Source organism: Danio rerio, chromosome 3, assembly GCF_052040795.2.
Source record: "Danio rerio strain M-AB ecotype USA chromosome 3, GRCz13ab, whole genome shotgun sequence".
Taxonomy (NCBI): domain Eukaryota; kingdom Metazoa; phylum Chordata; class Actinopteri; order Cypriniformes; family Danionidae; genus Danio; species Danio rerio.
Window position 1 is genome coordinate 9556433 of NC_141023.1, and position 23568 is coordinate 9580000.

General features: G+C 34.3%; 1 long non-coding RNA gene across 1 annotated transcript in view; it reads left to right on the forward strand.

Annotated features, from left to right (window-relative positions):
• The first annotated feature begins 4255 nt into the window (after nucleotides 1-4255).
• The window catches only part of LOC141381140 (uncharacterized), a 686936-nt gene continuing 667623 nt past the window's right edge, over nucleotides 4256-23568 (forward strand). The window contains exon 1 of the long non-coding RNA XR_015480434.1: nucleotides 4256-4445. This is a non-coding gene — a long non-coding RNA (uncharacterized LOC141381140). The remainder of the gene's footprint in view (nucleotides 4446-23568) is intronic.

Below are 23568 nucleotides of genomic sequence, written 5' to 3' on the forward strand. Positions count from 1 at the left end.
CATTACAGACACTACACAAACACACTTACAGTACAAAGACACACAATTACACATTACAGACACTACACAAACACTACTGACACACACTACATCCAGACTACAAACAACACATTACAGATGCACAACAGACAACACACACACACACACACACACACACACACACACACACACACACACACGTCAACTCAGCAGATTTACAGCACAAATCTCTAAGACTAAAATGTGAGCAAATGGGCATTTTCTTTTCCTGAGGATGATTGTGTTGTTTGGCTCTGTGGAGTTGCTGGAGACACACCTGGACTTCAGCTGGGGCGAAAGCAAGTTTTATCCAGCATTTGTTACAGATACTTAAAAAAAGAAAAGAAGGAAAAGTAGCAGAGGGAATTACCGTTGTGTTGTGTTAGAATAAGCTTCTCGACTGCAACTGCAGTAAATTGCTCAAGTTCTGCTGAATGGCTTTTTCAATAAATGATAACACTGTCAAAATGTTAAAGGCACTTTAGAAAATAATAGCCAAAATTATACACCCTCCTCTGATTTTTCTTTCTTTACATGCATTTCCCAAATGATGTTTAACAGAGCAAGGAAATTTTCACAGTGTTTCCTACAATATTTTTTTTCTTCTGGAGAAAGTCTTATTTGTTTTATGTCAGCTAGAAAAAAAGCAGTTCTAAATAAAGAAAAAAAACTTAAGGTCAAAATTATTAGCCCCTTTAGCAACATTTTGTTTTGATAGTCTACAGAACAAAACCACTGTTAAACAACGACTTGCCTAATTACCCCAATTAAGCCTTTAAATGTCACTTAAAGCTGTATAGAAGTGTCTTGAAAAATATCTAGTCAAATACTATTTACTGTCATCATTCATTCATTTTCTTGCTCAGTCCCTTTATTAATCCGGGGTCGCCACAGCGGAATGAACCACCAACTTATCCAGCAAGTTTTTACGCAGCGGATGCCCTTCCAGCCGCAAACCCATGTCTGGGAAACATCCACATACACACACACATACTCACATACACTACAGACAATTTAGTCTACCCAATTCACCTGTACCGCATGTCTTTGGACTGTGGGGGAAACCGGAGCACCCGGAGGAAACCCACGCGAAGGCAGGGAGAACATGCAAACTCCACACAGAAACGCCAACTGAGCCAAGGTGCGACCCAGCAACCTTCTTGCTGTGAGGCGACAGCACTACCTACTGCACCACTGCCTCGCCTACTGTCATCATGGCAAAGATAAAATAAATCAGTTATTAGAAATGAGTTATTACAACTATTATGTTTAGAAATGTGTTGAAGAAATCTTCTTTTTTTTAAACTGATACTGGGGAAAAATATACAGGAGGGCTGATAACTCAGACTTAAACTGTAATATCAGCATTATACACTCACCTACCACTTTATTAGCTACACCTGTCCAACTGCTCATTAAAAGGCAACAGTAACTCAAATAGCCACTTGTTACAACCCGAGGTCTGCAGAAAAGCATCTCTGAATGCACAACACGTCCAACCTTGAAGCGGATGGCCTACAGCAGCGGAAGACCACACCAGGTGCCACTTCTGTCAGCTGAGAACAGGAAACTGAGGTTACAATTCACACAGACTCACCAAAATTAGACAATACAAAACTGGAGAAACGTTGCCTGGTCTGATGAGTCTCGATTTCTGCTGCGACATTTGGATGGTAGGGTCAGAATTTGGCGTCAACACCATGAAAGCATGGATCCATCCTGCCTTGTATCAACGGTTCAGGCTGCTGGACGTGACGTAATGGTGTTGGTGTATTTTCTTGGCACACTTTGGGCTCATTAGTACCAATTGAGCATCGTGTCAACGCCACAGCCAATCTAAGTATTGTTGCTGACCATGTTCACCCCTTTATGACCACAGTGGACCCAACTTCTTCCAGTGGGATAACACACCATGTCATACAGCGTGATTCATCTCAGGGTGCTTTCACAACTGTGTATCGATTCAGTTGTTCCGAAACAGAGATTACAATTGTTACATTGTTGCTCTTTGCTCTTGGAGCGGTTCGCTTTCACACTGCAAAGTTTCTAATCGGACCAAAAGAGCTAAAACAAATCACGTGCGAGTAAACTCTCCTCACATTGGTCAGAGTGTCAGGGTTCATTTTGCAGCGTCCCGCTCATCTGTCAGGAGAGGTGGTGGTTTGGTGGTGATTGACAGGGTGCGCGCGCGTGACGTGTCTGAGCAGAGACGCGGTGGGGAGGGGTGAGAAGGGTGCGCGACGATGCCTATTTGAGGACCGGGAGGGAGACGCAAGATTACCGGAAGATCATCACTCGTTTGCGGGCATCCGGAGACTCACGAAACTTCCCGCCATACTCATAAATCTCTCTTCATATAGCTGTAAGCCTATTACATATCCATAAAACACTGTGATATAACCGCGCTCGGATCGGATCGCTTTCTCACTGCAATCGAACCGCTCCAGGATCCGTTTCAATCGAGCTGAGACCACCTCATTCAAGCGATCTCGGAGCGATTACTTTGGCGTGGAACAGAGCGCGATTGCCCTGTTCACATATGCCAAACGAACCGCGCTAACTGGCCAAACGAGACACGTTCCGAAACAAAAGTGTAGGTGTGAAAGCAACCTCAGACTGCTTTCTTGAACATGACAATGAGTTCACTGTACTCAAACGGCCTCCTCATTAAATGTAGAGCACCTTTGGCATGTAGTGGAACGGGAGGATCGCATCATGGAAATGCAGCCGACAAATCCCAAGCAACAGTGTAATGCTATCATGTCAATATGAACTGAAATCTCTGAGGAATATTTCCAGTCGCTTGTTGAATCAATGCCACAAAGGATTAAGGAAGTTCTGAGGACAAAAGGGTGTACTAGTACTAGTAAGGTGTACCTAATAAAGTGGCTGGTGAGTGTTTATAGCATGTAAACCCTATTTTATTTTAAAGTGCGAAAGAGGAGTTTGCATTTCTTGGCCCAGTTTTGCAAATTAACCACAATATAAATTGTACATAAACCTGTACCTGTTATTTCTTTCATTAAAATAAAGTTGAAAATGTTTGTAATGCATATTTAAGCAGAAAAGTTCCAGAGTTTTAATAGGTTTACTGCTAATACGTGCACACAATTGAACATTTCACTCATGATTTAGACATTGCGTTACAAAACAACCCCAAAAACTGTATTTTTGCCAGTACAGTTTAGTCATAAAGCGGTCACACATCATACATTATTCTCAGTCTCGCGCCAGCGTTTACATGCCATCTCTGTCTCCATCAATTCTGTGTTTCTCTCTCTCTTCGGCTCACTTCTCCTCATTCTCAGTGTAAATGTCTTGTTTACTACAGTTGTGGAGTTTTTTTCCCTCAGGGAGTTCACAGAGTCGCTGCTCCAGACTCCACGAAGACACAAAATCTCTCCCAAACTCTCTCTCATTCTGCTCTGAAAGCCAGAAAACTGAACGCTGACTTTATAAACAGCAGCAAAATCGAACGGAAGCTTGTAAAAAGGACTGAGAAAGACCTGCACAACTATAACACGAGCCGAAGGACACCATGAACACACATTCAGCTGCTCTACCATTATCACCACTATTCCAATGCTATTGAATATTGAGAAAATAATGTGCACCCAGTGTAACAGAGAGAGCGTAATAATGTACGCCCTTATTTTAACAAGAATTCAACAGCATCAAACATTCATTATATAATTCATAAATATAATATATTGTGCTGTGAAAAAGTGTATGCTCCCTCCCCTACTTAAAACAAAACTTAACAATGGCTTATCACACCAGAGTTCAATTTTTTTTAGCCTAATCACCGCCTCACCAGTTTGAAATCAGGAATTCCATTAAACTGGATCTGTCGGACAAAGTGAAGTAGACCAAAAGATCCTCAAAAGCTAGACATCATGTCAAATTCCAAGGAACATATCAAAAACAAATGAGAAATCCGTCATTGAGATCTACCAGTCTGGAAAAGCTTATAAAGCCATATCTAAAACGTTGAGACTGCAGTGAGTCATTATCTACAAATGGCAAAAACATGGAACAGCTTGCGAAAACCCTTCCCAGGAGTGGCCAGCCGACCAAAATTACCCCAAAAGTGCAGCAACAAGTCACAAAAGACCCAACAACAACATCCAAAAAACTGCAGTCCTTGCTTGACCCAGTTAGAGTTAGTGTTCATGACTCCCCCATAAGAAAGAGACTTGACAATAATGGTTTCCAAGACAAAAAAATATATAAGTATACTGTTAAAGGGCACAGTTTACCCTTTTTTTAAGATTTAATATTAATATTATGGTTCTTCTGAGTGTGCCAGTTTAGGTTCAGTTCAAAACACAGTTCAGGTTTCTTTATTATAATGTGTTAAAAAGTGTCATTTTGGGGGCGTGTAAACAATGGTTGTTATAGGGGTGTGTTGCTTCACATGATAATTAGTTTCAACTTCCCGCCCAACTTAACAAGGGGGCAAAGCCAAGAGCTCCCCCGCTTTGTGTATGGCAACAGACAGGCAGACATAGAGGACCAGCATTCAGCCCGACATGTACTCAAACGCAGACCAAGCAGAGACTCCTAATGTGCCAGAATATGTCAGAATGGTAGTTAAAAAATTATTTAAGTCTTTGTAAAGTTTTACAGCCGCTATGTAATGATGTATGCACCATCCGTATAGGGATGCAACAGATTACCGGTTTAACTATTTTAACGTTTCCTTTACTCACTTTATAATGTTGGGGTCCCAGACAGTATGTAACTGTCAAATAAAAAATATGTAAAAAAAAAATAATAATAATTATATATATATAATTATATAATTGGGGTGTACATCATCCCAATATGAAAGTCCATACACTATACCTACACCAACTGTCCAAACAGCTTGAAAAGTATATTTTTTTTACCATAGGTGCCCTTTAAGCAAAAATAACATTAAGACTAGTCTCAGTTTTGCCAGAAATTATTTTTATGATCCTCAAGACTTTTGAGAAAATGCTCAGTGGACTGACGAGACAAAAGTTGAATTATTTAGAAGGTGTTTGCCCCATTATGTGTGGCCTAAAAGTAACCCCACTTCTCAGAAAAAGAGCATCATACCAAAACTAAAATGTGGTGGTAGTATTGTGATGCTTCAGGAGCTGGAGGACATGCTGTGATTAAATGAAACCATGAATTCTGCAGTGTTCCAAAATATCCTGAAGGAGAATGTCCGGCTATCTGTTAGTGACCTCAAGCTGAAGCAAACTTGGATTCTGCAGCAGGACAATGAATCAAAGCACACCAGCAAGTCCACTACTGAATGGCTGAAAAAAAAAAAACACTATAAAGACTTTGTAGTGGCCTGGTCAAAGCCCTGACCTGAATCCAATTGAGATGCTGTGGGATGACCTTTAAAAAGGCGGTTTGTGCTCGAAAATCCTCCAATGTGGCTGAATCACAACAATTCTGCAAAGACGAGTGGGCGAGAATTCCTCCACAGCGCTGTAATAGACTCATTGCAAGTTATTGAAAACACTTGATTGCAGTTGTTGCTGCTAACGGTGACACAACCAGTTATTAGGTTTAGGGGGCAAACACTTTTTCACAAAGGGCTATGTAGTTTTGTCTTCTGTTTTCCCCTTAACAATAAAAACCTTCATTTTAAAGCTGCATGATGTGCTTACTTGTGTTATCTTTGACTAATATTTAATTTTTTTGATGATCTAATAAATATTAAAGTGTGGCAAACATGCAAAAACAAAAATTAATAAGGGGGAAACATTATTTTACATGTAAAAATTGCTTAATTAATACAAGATAATACTTTATACTAAAATAGAACCTACCTTTTGGCTACTGTGTGACTGTAAAAGTGTTGATAGAGGGTTTGTTTACTGGTCCACATGTCTAAGTATCCCTCGTTTCCTCCTCCAGGGTAAATATGTGGGATTTTAGAGCATTGTTTAAATTATCCAGCAACCAAAAGACCCACTACTTGGGTAAAGAATTAAATGTGCATACTAAGAATGTCAGAAAAGGATTATTAGATTCAAATCAGTACTCCAAAGTATCAGCAACCTACTAATAGTCACCAGAGCACAAAAGAGAAAGAAGTAAATCTTTTTATGAAGCTGGATTTGAGGCAGAAAAACTTTTAAAGACGAAACTTCTTTTCGGTAAAAGGCTCTGAGGAAATACTTTAAAGGATGTGTCTGTTCTGTTCAACTGCAATCTACCGGAAACATCCAACACCTAGGAGGAAGAAAAAAAAGAAAGTTTATCTGTTAAAAGTCAACAAAAGCGAGACTTGTGTGCAAACGGACTGATTAAAAGTTTTGTAAAGCGTTTGTTTCAACTCCTACCATTGCCAGAAAAAAAAATCAGACGCACGCAGCAGAATCCCCAACAAACTGAACGTCATTCATTTCTCATTTAAAAAGAAAACAATTAATGCGTCCGAGCGCCGTCTATTATTCTTCTCCACGTCAATCATTAAGGTAAGAATTAACGCTGCATTTCTCCTCAGATATTTAAATGAGTGTCTTTCTCCTGGCTGTCATTTGTGTTTTCTGTCATTCACAGGTTTTTTTTCTCAGTCAACAGCTTCCAGAAGGTGAAGATAAAGTTTTTTTTCTGTATCTGTGCTGGAGCTGGAGCTGTGCGTCTCGGATAAGGACATCATGTTTCCAGTGGTTTGTTAAAAAAAGTAAAGTCTATGGTATTTATTCATTTCTCCATCTGACTACATTGACTTTGGCAGTCATTCATACTGCACAAGTTGTGGATTTAATTGGCAGAATATTAAATAAAATAAAATTTTAAAAATTGTCATTTTTTATGTGATTTTAAAATGAAATGTAATAATTTTTATATATTGATTTTTCAATTTTATAATTTAGATTTTATTATCCCAGTCATTTAAAATACAATAAAAATACAATTTATATATATATATATATATATATATATATATATATATATATATATATATATATATATATATATATATATATATATAAAAATAATTTTCTATATATTTTTAAAACCTTATTCAGGTTTTATTATCCCTGTATTTTACTATAAAATTTTATTCTGATTTTATAGAAAACTACATAAAATAAAAATAAATATGTTTTTTATCCTCATTGTTATTTCGTTTAATAAAACAAAATAAAAAATTTTCTATATTATCCCCATATTTTAAAATACTATATATATTTTAAAAAAAGATAAAATTCAGATTTCATTATCCCCATGTTTAAATATCTTTGACTTTTGATTATTAAATAAATTATAACATATATTATTTTTATTTTATATTTGATTTTATTATCCACATATTTTTTTCATAAAAGAAAATAAAAAATCCTATTATCCCCAGGATTTTAAAATAAAAAAACATATTTTAAATTTTTGATTAAGATTTTATTATCCACATATTTTAAAATAAAATTAAATTCTGATTTTATTATCCCTGCATTTAAAAAAAAAATGTTTTTTAATCTTCATTTTTTTTTGTTTGTTTAAATAAAATAAAATATTTTTTCTATATATTTAAAAAAAATATATATATTTTTAATTCAAGAAAAGGAAGATTCAGATTTTAAAAATTAGTTTTAAAATTAAATATTAATGAGATTTTGGATTTTATTATCCAGATTTTTTTATTTAAAAAAAAAAAAATAATATTTTTAATTTTTAATAAATATTTTATTATCCACAAATTTTAAAATAAAATAAATATTTTATTTTCCCTTTTTTATTTTAAAATAAAAGTTATCCACATATTTTAAAATAAAATTATTGTTATCTTATATACTATAATCTTAATATACTATATATATAATTTATTTTAAAATTCAAACTTTATTATCTGTATTTTTAAATAAAAGAAAGATTTTGATTTCATTATCTCCAGCATTTGAAAATAAAATATTCATAGAATTCTGATTTTATTAACCAGGTTATAAAATAAAATAAAAAATAACATATTTAAAAAAAAATAATTAAGATTTTTTTTATCCACATATTTTAAAATAAAATTACATTTAGATTTTACTATCCCTGTATTTTAAAATAAAATAAATATGTTTTAAATGACAATTTTTTGTTTTATAAAATAACAAAATAAAAATTTTTTTCTATATATATTTTTTAAAAACATGTAATATTTTTTAAAAAGAAAAATTCTGTTATTATCCCATGCATTTTAAAATAAAATTTAATTAAAATTTACATTTTATTATTAAGGATTTTTATTTTAAAATAAAATAAAAAATAACAAATTTTTAGGTTTTTAACTAAGATTTTATTATCCATATTTTAAAATAAATTTAAATTCAGATTTATTATCCCTGTTTTTTCTTATTTTAAAATATGTAGTTATCCATATGTTTTAAAATAAAACTCTTATTATCTTATATTTTATAATCTTAATATCCTTAAATGAAAAATAAAATTCAGATTTTATTATACCCAATTTGTTATTTCTAAATAAAAAATGCATATATTCATATATAGTTTTATTTTTTTAAACATATTTGTTATTTATATTTGTTATTACTTTTTATTCAGAATTTCTAACTTACACATTTTAAATTAAAATAAAATTCTGATTTCATTACACCCATTTGTTATATCAAAATAGTAATGTTTTTCATATACATTTTCTATTTTGATTCAGATTTTATTATCCTTTTATTTTAAAATAAAATAAAATAAAATAAAGCAAACCGCACATACCTATTGATGTAAATACAGCATATCTGCAATGGAAAACAAGCAGACGTACAACTGTAAGTACAAGCAGAACATCATGTTTTCTATTAAAAACACACTCACAGAGAGCAGGAAAAAAAAAAAGTGAAAATATTTTACCTTTAGCTTGTCGCTGCATGGGCCGGTGCACTCAGAATTCATCTTCCTTATCTACCCAGGGTGCATACTGTATTTTGCATGTCAAAACATACCCTCCAGATACTAATATGCACCCTACTGGAGCAAATAAGGTAATGAGATGCACTTTCTCCAATATTTATTTTTTACCCAGACCATAAGGCAACTCCGAAACTTGTGAACTGCTTACATAAACAGCACTGTAAGGCATCATATGTGCCCTATGTAGACAGCGGACTGCTCACTAGCTTTAGAAACAGAAATGATTGTTCAGAATAACATACTACCTACATGAGAAACAATATAGCAATGTACAGTGAATACCATCTTTGAGCTATATGGTAAATTGTATTATACTATTAATATAGTTTTTGTTTTTTAAGAACCTCTACATCGTACTGTACAATTGACTGTAATGAACTGATAAACCGCAATACATAGTAGAATACTTTAGTTTTTGCTACAGTGAACTGTGGTTTAATGTAGTATATCATACTTCTAAAAAACTACAGTATTGGGTCATCTGTTTATGTTACTAAAGTTGTGTTACCATGGCAACTATAGAATCACCACAACCGATTAATCCAAGTAATTTAAATATGGTTCAAAAGAGCTATAGTATTTTTTCATGTGGGTATTAATGCTATCTTCATTATTCTATCTGTATTAGCAACATATGTAATATACCGAAAAGTGAAAATATAAGAGCTATAAAGTAAAATTAAATAAATCATATATTTTAAATAATATGATGTAATACCAAACAACATAATAACGGAACTTTACACAACTTAAAGCAATGTAAAGTAACTTGACGCAACTTAAGGCAACGTAACACAGCATAACGTAATGTAACAATGTAGCTAAATGTAACATAACTTAAGATAATATAACTTAAGATGGGTTAACGTAACAAAACATAACAACATAATGCAACACAGCATAACTCAATGTAAATTAACAACTTCAGTTAAGATAATGTAACTTCCCATAATTTAACATAACATAATGCAAAAAATTATGTAAAGCAAACTTAACATAAGGTAACAAAGCAACTTAACGTAACTTAATGGAAGGTAGCCTAATGTAGCAAAGTTTAATGTAACAACTTAATGTAACTCAACATTGTACCTTAATGTAACGTAAAAAACTTTGGGTAACATAGCTTAAAGTAATGTAACTTAACATAGCTTAATGTAACAAAACGTAACAACATAATGCAACATAGCATAACTTAACGTGAATTAACTTAGCGGAATTTAATGTAGTGCAAACTTAAAGTAACTTTATGCAACAAATTAATGTTATGCAACATAACAATGTAACTTAATGTGATGGAACTTAAAGTAGCTTAACGTTACACCATAAAATTTAACAAATGAATGTAACTTAATGTAGCTTAATATAACATAACAGCTTAAGGTAATATAACAAGATAATTTAACTTGACGTAGCTGTTGTTAAATTACAATGTTAAATTACATAACATGACATAACATAACACAATGTAACTTAACTTAGTGTAACAATGTAACACAACCTGACGCAAATTTAACGAAGTAACTTAACGCCACTTAACCTATCTTAATGTAACGGAATGCAACGCAACATAATGCAACTTAACTTAAAGTAACTTAAGGAAATGTAACGCAATATAACATAATGTAACACTGTAGCTGAATGTAACAATTTAATATAATATAACTTAAGATAATGTACTTTACCATAATTTAACATAACATAATGCAACTTAATACAACATAAAATAACTTAATGTAACGCAAACTTAACATAAGGTAACAATGCAACTTAACGTAACAATGTAACATGATGCAACACAGCATAATGTAACTTAATGTAATGGAAATTAGTTTAACATAACATACTTAACATAAGGTAACAATGCAACTTAACGTAACAATGTAACATGATGCAACACAGCATAATGTAACTTAATGTAATGGAAATTAGTTTAACATAACATACTTAACATAAGGTAACAATGCAACTTAACGTAACTTAATGGAAGGTAGCTTAACGTAACATAACAAAGTTTAATGTAACAACTTATTGTAACTCAACATTGAACCTTAACGTTTCTTAATGTAACGTAACAAGATAACATAACTTAAGGTAATGTAACTTAACATAGCTTAACGTAACAATGTAACAACATAATGCAACATAGCATAACTTAATGTAACTTAACTTAGCATAATTTAATGTAATGCTAACTTAAAGTTACTTTATGCAACAAAGTAATGTAATGCAACGCAACAATGTAACTCCATGTGATGGAACTTAAAGTAGCTTAACGTAACAATATAAAATTTAACATAAATGAATGTAACTTAATGTAGCGTAACAACTTAAGGTAACATAATAAGATAATGTTACTTTAAGTGGCTTAATGTAAAATTACATAACGTGATATAACATATTGTAACTTAACTTGGTGTAACTTAAATGTAACACAACCTGATGCAAATTTAACAAAGTAACTAAATGCAACTTAACCTAATTTCAACTTAACCTAATTTAGTGCAACGCAACATATTGTAACTTAACATAATCTAAAGTAACTTAAGGCAATGTAACACAACATAACATAATGTAACAATGTAGCTGAACAAAAAATTTAACATAAATGCAACTTAATGTAGCTTAATGTAACGTAACAGCATAAGGTAATATAACAAGATAATTTTACTTGACGTAGCTGATTTTAAAATAACTTAACGCGACATAACATAATGTAACTTACAATAACTTAGTATAACTTATTGTAACACAACCTAAATCAAATTTAACAAAGTACCTTAAAGCAACTTAACCTAACTTAATGTAACGAAATGCAACGCAACAATATAACTTCACATAAATCTAACTCTTAACTTAAAATAGTATAACTTAACGAAACAAAATAACGCAAATGTAACTTATTTATTTATTTTTTAATGAAACTTAATGCAAATTTAACACAAACTGAATGCACATTAATGTAATGTAATCCATTAATGTAACTTAACATAACGAAACTTAAAAGTAGCTTAACGTAACATATCAGAACTTAACGCAACATAACTTAATGTAACTTAACATACCTTAATGTAACGTAACAACTTAAGGTAACTTCAGGCAATCTAACTTAATTTAGCTTAATGTAAAATTACTTAACATAACAACATAACGTAACTTAATTAGCATAACTTAATGTTACTTAAAGTAGCTTAACATAACATAACTTAATGTAACTTAACGTAGCTTAAAAAAACACAACCTAACTTAACAACATAACATAATGATGAAACGCAACAATGCAAATAAAGTAACTTAATACAACTTAACGTAACGTAATGCAACGCAACAAAATGTAACTTAGCGCAATTTAAAAGTAGCTTAAATGTAACGTAACATAAATTAACGCAACCACTTGACTTAACATAACGCCTGCAGAACAAACCACGTTTTCCAAATAACTCGCCTAATTAACAACCTACAGTTACATTTTTAAATTGCACTACGCTAAATACTAGTATCTCAATTTCCCAGAAGAAAAAACATATGTACAAAATATATAAATAAATCAGCCATTAAAACTATTATGCTTACAATTTGTTGAATCTTCTCTCCATTAAACAGTACTTGCTAAATATTTTCAAAATAATAAACATTTCACAGGAGAAATAATACTTATTTTTACACAATAAATAATATCAGATTAAGAAACCTAAAATGCCAAATTAGACCTTAAGCTTATGCTACAGCGTAATGTATGTGTCAAATTTTCCAGCTATAAGATCATTTTCCTGCTCTTGATTCTAGTCAGCACCAGCAGCACATTTGTAAGCTTGTGTTATGACAAACTCAATCAATTTTACTTGAACATTTCTGCTTGTTAATTCTAGGTTTGAAATCTGCTGGACATTCGCCTATGCTGTTACAGGGAACATCTGCCAATTACAACCACAGTGCAAAAAAACCTGACCTGTCTCCAATAAAGAATGTGTGGTTCTTTTTTAAGCACGAAATTTGACAACAAAAACCCTGTACTGTTGCCCACCTTAAGACCTATTTGCAAGAAGAATGGACAAATTACACCTGAAACACTTCATCTCTTGGTGTTTTCAACCTCTAAACATCAAGTGTTGTGAAAAGGAATGGCAACATTACAAAGTGGGGTAACACTTTAGAATAACTATCCGTTATAACTAGTTTGTAGATCATTAATAAACTGTTAGTTAATGAGTTACAAATGACTTGTTAAAAAAAGTAAATAGTTTGTTAATTATTCATAACTGTGCCTTATAGATAGCCAAAAGATAACTTACAAGCTGTTAGTTAACAAGTTATAAATGGTTTGTTAACTGTATTTTAATGATTTATAACTTTAACTGATACATTATTAATAGATCACGAACAAGTTGTTGGTAAATTACTTACTAAAGACTTGTTAAGTATCGGTTAATAGTTTATATGCGTTATTGGGACGTTATTCTAAAGTTGCAAGTATTTTCATTTATTAACTCTTAGTAAATGAGGAATAGTTGCAACTAGAATAACGCTTCAATAACACACATAAGCTAATAGCTAACACTTAACTAATATATTAACTCACACTTTACAGATCAGTTGTTCATAGTTTGTTAACCATCTACAGTAATAATACCATTGAAACTTTTCTAATAAAATAATTTTGTTTTTATTTTGTTTTTATGTTTAGCACAAAAAGTACATAAACCTCATGGGTTTGTATTCTGTTGTATACTGCTGTTCTGCCATGTAATGGCTATGTGTGTTTCTATACATTAAACACAATGTTCAACATTTCATCTGTGGAGTTTCTTTGGTAAAATACAGCACACAGAAAAGACTATGAGTGGAACAAGGTTAAGGTAAAAATATTATATATTTTCAAATTTAAAATCAAATTTCTCAAGCTTGAACTTGTTCCATCCATTTGCTGTTTTACAAAGTTTCACTGGTATTAGTAGATGGTAAACAATGAACAACTGATCTGTAAAGTGTGAGTTAATATACTAGTTAAATGTTAGTTATTAGCTTATGTGTGTTATTGGGATGTTATTCTAAAGTAGCAACTATTCCTCATTTACTAAGTTAATAAATGATGAAAAGTTGCAACTTTAGAATAACATCCCAAAAACATTTATACACTATTAACTGATACTTAACAAGTCTTTAGTAAGTAATTTACCAACAGCTTGTTCGTGATCTATTAATAATGTATTAGTTATAGTTATAAATCATTAAAATACAGTTAACAAACCATTTATAACTTGTTAACTTACAAGCTGTTAGTTATCTATTGGCTATCTATATGCACAGTTATAAACAATTAACAAACTATTAACTTTTTATTTAACAAGTCATTGGTAATTCATTTAATAACAGTTTATTAATGATCTATTAACTAGTTATAACAGATAGTTATTCTAAAGTGTTACCATGTGTTGCAGGAATCAAAATTGGCATAAAGTATGTATTTCAAAAAAATAAATATAAAATAAAAATCATGAGGAACACAATGAATAATGTTTGTTTTATTGTCTGTACTGATATACAAGTCAAAGTAAATTTACAATCACTTCCTACTTTTTTCATTTCTGTCCTAACTTTTTTCTGATTTGAGGTTTGTACACTGTAGTACAAGACACCATCCTGGTACTTTGGATTGAACATCCACTCTGCTATGATTTGGGATGCTCTAATCTGAACGGCAAAAGAATGACATGTTCATTGTGATTCGATTTTAACTACAAGCAAGCAGGTCTGAAGTCACCGTTCTGCCATGTTGGTTCTAGACTGACATTAAACTCTCTTAAGCTGTAGATCGCTAATTTAAACAGTCTTTTGCAGGCTCAGAAACTTTGGCTAATCCTCAGCTCGTTACCTAGAGAGAAAAAAAGCAGTGTTTCATATTGGTTCTCGCTCACTGGTTTGCTTCATCAGCATTTCAGGGCTCCACCGAGACACGTTCCTCTCGGTCTCTCCGAAATAATTGCCTTCAAGCCCACCGTTTTGTTAAACAGAGAGTGCGAGAATCCCAAGCTTTAAAAATGCCCTCAAAGCCTTGTGATGGAAAACATGCTTTGTACTTTTAATTAAGCGTTTACAATTAAACTCTCGTCTAGCTCTCAGATAGACTCATCATTTAAGAGAAACTTCTGCAAGTCAGTTTTCATCTTACTTTAATTAGGCCTACAAGCATTTGCTATGCAAGCCGCTATTACCGATGTCTATACATTGTTAGTTTTACAAAATGACAATGCCAATGCCATATTTTTTTTTGTGGATCTGCAACTTTTCACACAAGCAAAGGAGATATATAAACAGACACCTGCCACTTTATTAGGTACAGCTACAACTGCTCATTAACGCAAATTTCTATTCAGCCAATCATATGACAGCAACTCAGTGCATTTGGGAATAGTCAAGACGATCTGCAGCAGTTCTAAGTGAGCATCAGAATGGGGAAGAAAGCTGATTTAAGTGACTTTGAACGTGAAATAGTTGCTGGTGCCATTCGGGCTAATCTGAGTATTTCAGAAACTGCTGATCTACTGGGATTTTCACGCACAACCATCTCTAGGGTTTACAGAGAATGGTCTGAAAGAGAGAAAATATCCAGTGAGTGGAAGTTTTGTGGCTTTGTTGATGCCAGAGGTCAAAGGAGAATGGCCAGACTGGTTGTTACAACCAAGGTATGCAGAAAAGCATCTCTGAACACACAACACACCCAACCTTGAGGCAGATGGGCTACAGCAGCAGAAGACCTCACCCTGTGCCACTCCTGTCAGCTACAAACAGGAAACTGAGGCAACAATTTGCATAGGCTCACCAAAATTGTACAATAGAAGATTGAGAAAACGTTGCCTGGTCTAATGAGTCTCGATTTCTGCTGCGACTTTCGGATGGTAGGTTCAGAATTTGTCATCAACAACATGAAAGCATGGATCCATCCTGCCTTGTATCAACGGTTCAGGTTGGTGGTGGTGGTGTAATGGTGTGCGGGATATTTTCTTTATATATAGATATATTTGGCCACAGCCAACCAGACAGGTTTCTTGAACATGACAATTAGTAGACTGCACTCAAATGGCCTCCACAGTCACCATATATCAATCCAAAGGAGCACCTTTGGGATATATATATATATATATATATATATATATATATATATATATATATATATATATATATATATATATATATATGGTGTACACTAATAGTGTAACCCCCACACCAAAACCACCAACCTGAACCGTTGATACAAGGCAGGATGGATCCATGCGTTAATGATAATTTCTCAGTGAATATAGGTAACTTTTGCCGCATTTGCACAAGACCGATATTTATTAAAATACTTTTTTGGTCACTAAACATATTTAAAAATAGAAAGATAATAATTTTAAATTATTAAATAATTTTCACTAATTTAGTATAATTATATTTAATATAATATAATTATAATATAATATAATTTCGGGTAAAGACATTTTTGAACTGTTATCGTAAGTTATCTTGTTGGATTATCTCCAGATCAAAGCACTTAAAATATATCGTTGCTGCTTGTTCAAGTTACTTTTCAAAAATAAGCTGAAACAACACAATTCCTAATTATTACTCTTATTTATTTTTTTGACAACTTAATTTATTTATGTCCACATAATACTTACGTTAACCTAATCAAATTGTGTTTGGGACAACATGAATGAATCGTGTAGAACCCTGCATTTTCTTACGATGACTGTATAAACACAAATATAATATCGATAAGCATCCTATAGAAATATATATATTCATTTAAATGACAGATGCTTTTGATTATTACTGTCATTATTTATTTATTATTAATTATTTACTTTGGTATTTTTCAGTCTACATCATTAATATGTTATGAGTATTATGAACCATTGTGATTTCTGGTATAATCTGAAAACCCATAACCCAATTTTTCAAAGTGAGGAACTGAACTAACACGAACCACATCCTTCAATCCATACTACATCAGTTCCTCACTCTGAAATTTAGCGATAATGACATTTCTTTTCCTCTCTGTGTTCAGGTTTTCCCTTTGAACTCCTGCTGGACTAGACAGACTCTCACATTTCATTCCCTTTCAGAAAGACAAGACTATCCTGCAGAGTGTCAGCAACAGGTGCTTTCACTTACCATCACGACAAAATTATTAAAAAATTTGTACGTCTTAATCTTCGGAGAGCTGTTTAATTGTAAAGTTTGATGACATGCTTTGGAGAGGTGAGAGAAAAGAGACGGATAATGAAAGCGGAGGGTTAATAAAACAGTCTCAGGATGAGTATGTGTGGGTGAGAAAGGTCATCGCTCAATTTTATTATGAAAATGATAACTTTCCGCAGCTCCACACCAATAAAACGCGCATGGCAAAGGTTGATTTTTTTATGAAACAGGCAATATTCTCGGAGCTAACAGCGGCGGAGTTGTCGGCTTTAGTTTCAGTGACATTGATTGGTCATAATCAATGGTGTCCCGCTATTGTGGGCTCCCCGTGATCTGGCTGGCCTTCACAGCAGCACTGCTCTAAAACAGCAGTGTTGATTTTACACTCTTCAATAATGCACACGCTCAGTGTTTGACTAATCAGAGCGCATTGGCTTGATCCTCTACAAACAACATCATTGGTCTTTCTCTCAGCAACAGAAGCAGGCTAAAACTGAAAACAGACACCTTTTTATGTCGTCTCAGTGGCGTTTTGGGAACGGCCTTATGGAAAAGAGGTTTAGTTGTTCAAAATTATACCTTTTTTTGAGAAGGAAAAAAGATTTTGTGAAAAAGGAGACGTCATGTACTGTTACACCCCTAATAAGCAGTGCTAACATTCTGAAAACATTACAAAGCCAGATCATTCTGAATGCATCCATTTATTTTCATTTTAACTTGGTTCCTGTCGCCACAGTAAAATATAGCACCAGCCCTTCCGGCTGCAATCCATTGCTGGGAAACATCCATACACTCTCGCATTCTCACATACACAGTCTTACACTACGGGCAATTTAGCTTACCTAATTCACCTATTGTGCATGTCTTTGGACTGTGAGGGGAACCAGAGCACCCGGAGGAAACCCACAAGAACACGGGGAGAATATGTATGCCAACTGACCCAGCCGGGACTCGAACCAGCAACCTTCTTGCTGCGAGGTTACAGTGCTTACCACTGAGTCACCGTGCTTCACAATTCTAAATGCAAACAAGTGAAATTCAATCATTGCATTCATAGAAAATAACATTTTTAGTGTTTAAACCTTTTACATATTCTCTAAACATTCCTAAACAAGTGGTAAAATCAAACAAAAAGTGCTCAGGGGCAGCTTAAATAATGTGTCAGGGCTCTTTGGGTTAAAGATTCATCTGAAAAAAAATCAAAAGTCACTCCAAGGCACTCGAAATAAGTGGAAAAAATATTAGAAAGCCTTTATTGACATGGCAAATCCTTAAAACTGCAACTACGCCTTTCAGCAAACACTTGCCTTCATCAGGGTAACCACCCATGGCTTTTTAATATTTTTTTCCACAAGTAGTAATATTTTAGTTATATAATAATAAAAAAAATTAAAATGTTTTGTACACTTTAATGTAATTGATAATATAATTAACTCAAATAAAAATGCATTGATGACGCTTTGATATATAAATTAAAAAATAAAAAATAAAAAAACATATATATATATATATATATATATATATATATATATATATATATATATATATATATATATATATTGTGCTACTGCATTATCACCAAAAATAAATAAATAAAATACTTGGAAAACTGTTCAAGGTTTCCAGCATGGATGACAAGTAGCAACATTTTATTAACATTACACTAACATCCAATTATTACTACTAGAAAATATAGCTTGACGCCAGGGGTCTTAAAGTCAAAATGGTAGGGTTGACTAGTATGGTTCTGAGTGGTTGCTAAGGTGTTACTAGGGTGTTTTGACTGGTTGTTAAGATGTTGCTAGGCGGTAGCTAAGATGCTTTGAGTCATTGATAGGTGGTTGCTAAAGTGTTGCTAGGCGGTTTCTAGGGAGTTTGAGGTAGTTAAGGTGTTGCTATGTTGTTGTTAAGGTGTTGCTAGGCGATTGCAAGTTGTTGCTATGCTGTTGCTAGGGTGTTGTGATTAGTTGCTAAGGCATTGATGGGCTGTTTGATGTGGTTGCTAAGATGTAGCTACATAGTTGCTAAGGTGTCTTTGGTCATTGCTAAGTGGATGATAGAGTCAAAGAGCTTATAATGACCAAGAGGCGACACTCTTGTGTAATTTGGGAAACAGTCACTAGAGGGCGTCCATTTTGGAATGAAAACTCCAATAGAACAACAGCATATTATTTACATTTACATTTAGTCATTTAGCAGACGCTTTTATCCAAAGCGACTTACAAATGAGGACAAGGAAGCAATTTACACAACCGGAAGCAATTTACAGTCAACTGTTAAAATGGCTGATGATTGTGATAATAAGTGATGTATTGTCGTCTTTTAGGTTGTATCTTAGCTTTAATGCGCTTTTTAAATAAATGAATAAAAAGCAGCTGCTTGCCATCACGACAGTAATGAGATCCAATGGACGACCGATCACTTTCACTCCAAAATGGCGGAAACCAGGGCTGTTGCTGGGTGCTGCTGTTGCAATGGAACGTTCTATTGAGTGTCGACTCTTGGTTATTCTAAGCTCTTTGGTAGAGTGTTCTGAGTGGTTGCTAGGCGGTTACTAAGACGTTGTTAGGTGGTTGCTAAGGTGTGGTTAGGTGGTTACTAAGTTGTTGCTAGGCAGTTGATAGGTGGTTGCTAAGGTGTTCTTAGGTGGTTGCTAAGTTGTTGCTAGGCAGTTGATAGGTGGTTGCTAAGGTGTTGTTAGGTGGTTGCTAAGGTGTTGCCAGGCAGTTTTTTTATAAGAGATGTCTAGGGTGTGGCTATTAAGTTTAAAGGTCATCAGTGATTGGAAGATTGGTAGTCTGAGTTAAATGAGCCCAACATTAAGTCTGTATGACAGTATGGCGCAAAGTTATGAGGTCATAAAGTTTGGTCCAATGTTAAAAGATTGGGACAAATTTTCAAGGTTAGTTTTGGGAAAACCACAAGTCAAGTTGGAAAAGATACAGCAACTTAATTCAGTATAGCCTAGGAGGAGATGCGTTCTTAAAATAGTCCAAGAAGAAGAAGAAGATGGAAGAAGAATACGTTTATGTAGTATAACAGTCTGTTGGCTTTCTCAAGCCGCCATAATGAGTTGTAAAATCTATTTGTGTATCATTTTGAGCTGAAACTTTACATAAACACTAGGGACATCAGAGACTTACTTTACATCTTGTGAAAAAAACAAACAAACAAAAAAAGAGCATAATAGGTCTCCTTGAAAGACTAGATAACCTGGAACACACTCTGTTAACGTACAGCAAGAACATTTGTTCATTTCTGTGGAGAAAGTCGTGCCAGAACATTGAGCTGCCAGTGTGCCGAGAGCTTTCCCTGTTAGCTGGGAACATTGCTAAAGACTGTAAAAGAATCAAACTGTCCAGTGCATCCATTGTTACAGTCCAATTATAATTGCAATTTCCCAACTCCGAGGTGCTCTATAGGAACTTCCCAAGAGGTCTCAAAGGCAAAATAAGACAAGCATTTTTCCAGCAAGGTCGTAGTTTTGTTTAGTTTTTTTTCTCCACAAACTAGCACATAGTATATACACAGATCCCAGCAGAGCCGATCATTATTTGTGCTGTTTTCCTTTTAGTTTTGTGTGTGTGTGTGTGTGAGTGAATACTTTGAGTAGAGCAGCGAACTATAGTGGCCTTCAGCAGCAGAGCAATCTCTCCATCCTCACACGCCGGCAAAATAACAAATAAGCCCTCCAAACAATCACAAACCCCCGCTGAATTTCTCCGCCTTTGTTTTGTAATTTACATGAACAGATTGCGATAGCGGCGCCGGAGAAAGCCGGCCGTCTTGTTTGCCGGCTCACTTTTGGGAAGTCTCTCGCAAATCAGCCTCTTTTGTTTGCCTGTGTTCTCCGCTCCTCAGAGTCCTCACGTTCTGCAAGAACATTTGTCGAGAAGTAAAGCGCTTTTAAGTTTTTTTTTTTATCTGTGTAGACTCCAGCTGGGATTTATTTTACCCGTTTAGTGTCCGGGATTCAATAGAAGCATGTGTGGCTTTTGGTTTAACACTGGAGCTTCTCAATGAGGGCCAAAAAAAAAAAGATTTCTGCAAAGTCATCTCTTCACTACTCCCCAAAAAAATGTTCTTTTCTATCGGCGTAATTAAATCAGCCCAAATAATTGTGCGGCTATTTGTGAGATTAAATTGAAACCCTTACAAAAGCCATTCATTTCGGAGCCAGGTTTGCTTTAGCGGTCAGTGTTTGCATTTGTATGCATTAGCATGACAAGGCAGGAGGTCAGATGGTCTGCAAAATGGACGAATGGTCGGAGATAATCTAGCAAATTTAGCCGAACGATATGAATCCATAAAGCCTTACCGCGCCGTAATGAGGTTTGCTGATGTCTGGGCTTTTATTTCAGCCGATGTGCACGATAGAGGTTATTATCCCCGGAGAGGAATGGAGATTTTATCTGTCTCTCCATCGTGCCGTGTGCGCTCCGATGTCCTTGGGTGGTTTTGTTTTAGGGGCATTCGCAAATATTTTTGGGCCATGAGGCGATTTAAGATCTGCTTGTCCGCATAACACTGTGACAAAATAATGGCTGCGTTTGGAATGGAATACAAGCTGCCTTGTGTTTACTGAATGCTGTGCAGTTGTGTGTGTCTATGTGTGTGTAAATATATAGTAATAATAGAAATTAACAACAATATAATAAATTATAGTAATTAATAACAATAATAGTCACTTTGCAAAACTCTAGAGTTGAATTTTCAACATTAAAATTGGACAGAGTAGAGATCAGGGTCCCATAATTAGTGATGGGTCGTTTGTAAACGATTCGTTCATTTTGAACGAATCTTCAATATGACTCGGGAACTACGAGTCTTCTCAGGGAGTGATTCGTTCATCCGCGCGTGCGCACATTTGTGCAGGTAGTATCGTTAATTTCAAGTCTTCATCACATTGGCAGAAGCCAATCATATGCGTTTAGAGCCTGAAAAAGAATTGATCCGCTCACCTCTCAAGTCCTCTATTAGGTCTGAGTCACTTGTTCATCACGAGCCAATCATATGCGTTTAGAGCCGGAAAAAGTTTTGATCTGTTCATCTCTCGAGTCCTCTATCGGGTCTGAGTCACTCGTTCCCCACGGGCCAATCATACGCGTTTAGAGCCGGAAAAAGAATTGAACCGTTCATCTCTCGAGTCCTCGGGTTTGAGTCATTCTGTCATGTGATGAACGAACGATCATGGCTCCTATGGGCTTAGACTGTGCATTGATTAAGATTATATGTGACTGTTAGTGTAACGTGAATGAACCCCTGACATTTGAAAACATGAAGAGGTGAGCTGAGCAAAGAGACAACATGCCTTCATAGACAAAAGAGCAGGTAGACATTGAATTATTATTTTCTCCTTCTTATATTCTACTTATGACTTATTTGTCGTGCAATCAACCTTTTAGGCTAGCTGTAGATGTGTTTGGAAGCAATTCGTAACATTTTAATAATATTTTGGCAAATTGAACCAAATGAACGAAATGACTCGGATCTTTGAGTCTCGTTTATCAAGATGAACAAATCTTTTTTCGAGCCAGTAAAATGATCCGAACTTCCCATCACTACCCATAATGCAATTCACAATTGTAATTAAACTGAAAACAATTGTGAATCGCAAAATTAACAGATCCTTTTTTTTAAACCCCAATTGAGAAAAAGTTGGGAGAGAATGGAAAACGCATATAAAAAAGGTGATTTTTTTTGTGCAATATATTTATTACTTTTTTCAATTTGCACTACAGATTACACAATTACAGAATAAAAGTCATGAAGACACAGCAAACTTTTTACCCCCTATTCTCCCTCCCATCAACCTAAACCCTTAAAAAAAAGGGGGGGGGGTATGTTTAAATCAGGTAGAGAGTGTTTCCTGAGTGCATTTTTAGGTACTACATTTGAATTTAATTGTACTGCTCGGCCGTTAAAAAAAAGTACGTTCTACACAGTATGAATGTGAAAAGTATGAATGGAATTCTGACGTACTACATCCACCATTTTGTCATGGTCACGTGACCTACCTGCGTCAGTTGGATCGCTTCACTTCCATTCATGAATTCTCTCGCGGGGCATTATGGGATAGCGCAGCGTGCATGGGATGCGCACTCCAGAATCTCGCCGGAAGTAGTAAGTCATTACATACTGATTTTCGAATTCTATGAATTCGGACATACTACTCGACTCGCATACTGAGACGCAGCCCATGATACTTCCCATACTCCTAAGCCTGTTCTTGTTGTAGTAGACTGCCAACATTTACATTGTACTTCAGGAAGTTATTAAAAGTTCTCCAGATATCTTCAAACACATTTTGTTTCTTTTTGACAATGTATGTGATCTTTTCCATTGACATATGTGACGCCATTTCTTTAAACCACTTTCCTATTCTAAGTTAATTTATATTTTTCCAATTAAGAGCAATAATATTTTTAGCTTGTAAAATACACCTTTATGAATCTGACATCTTTGCTT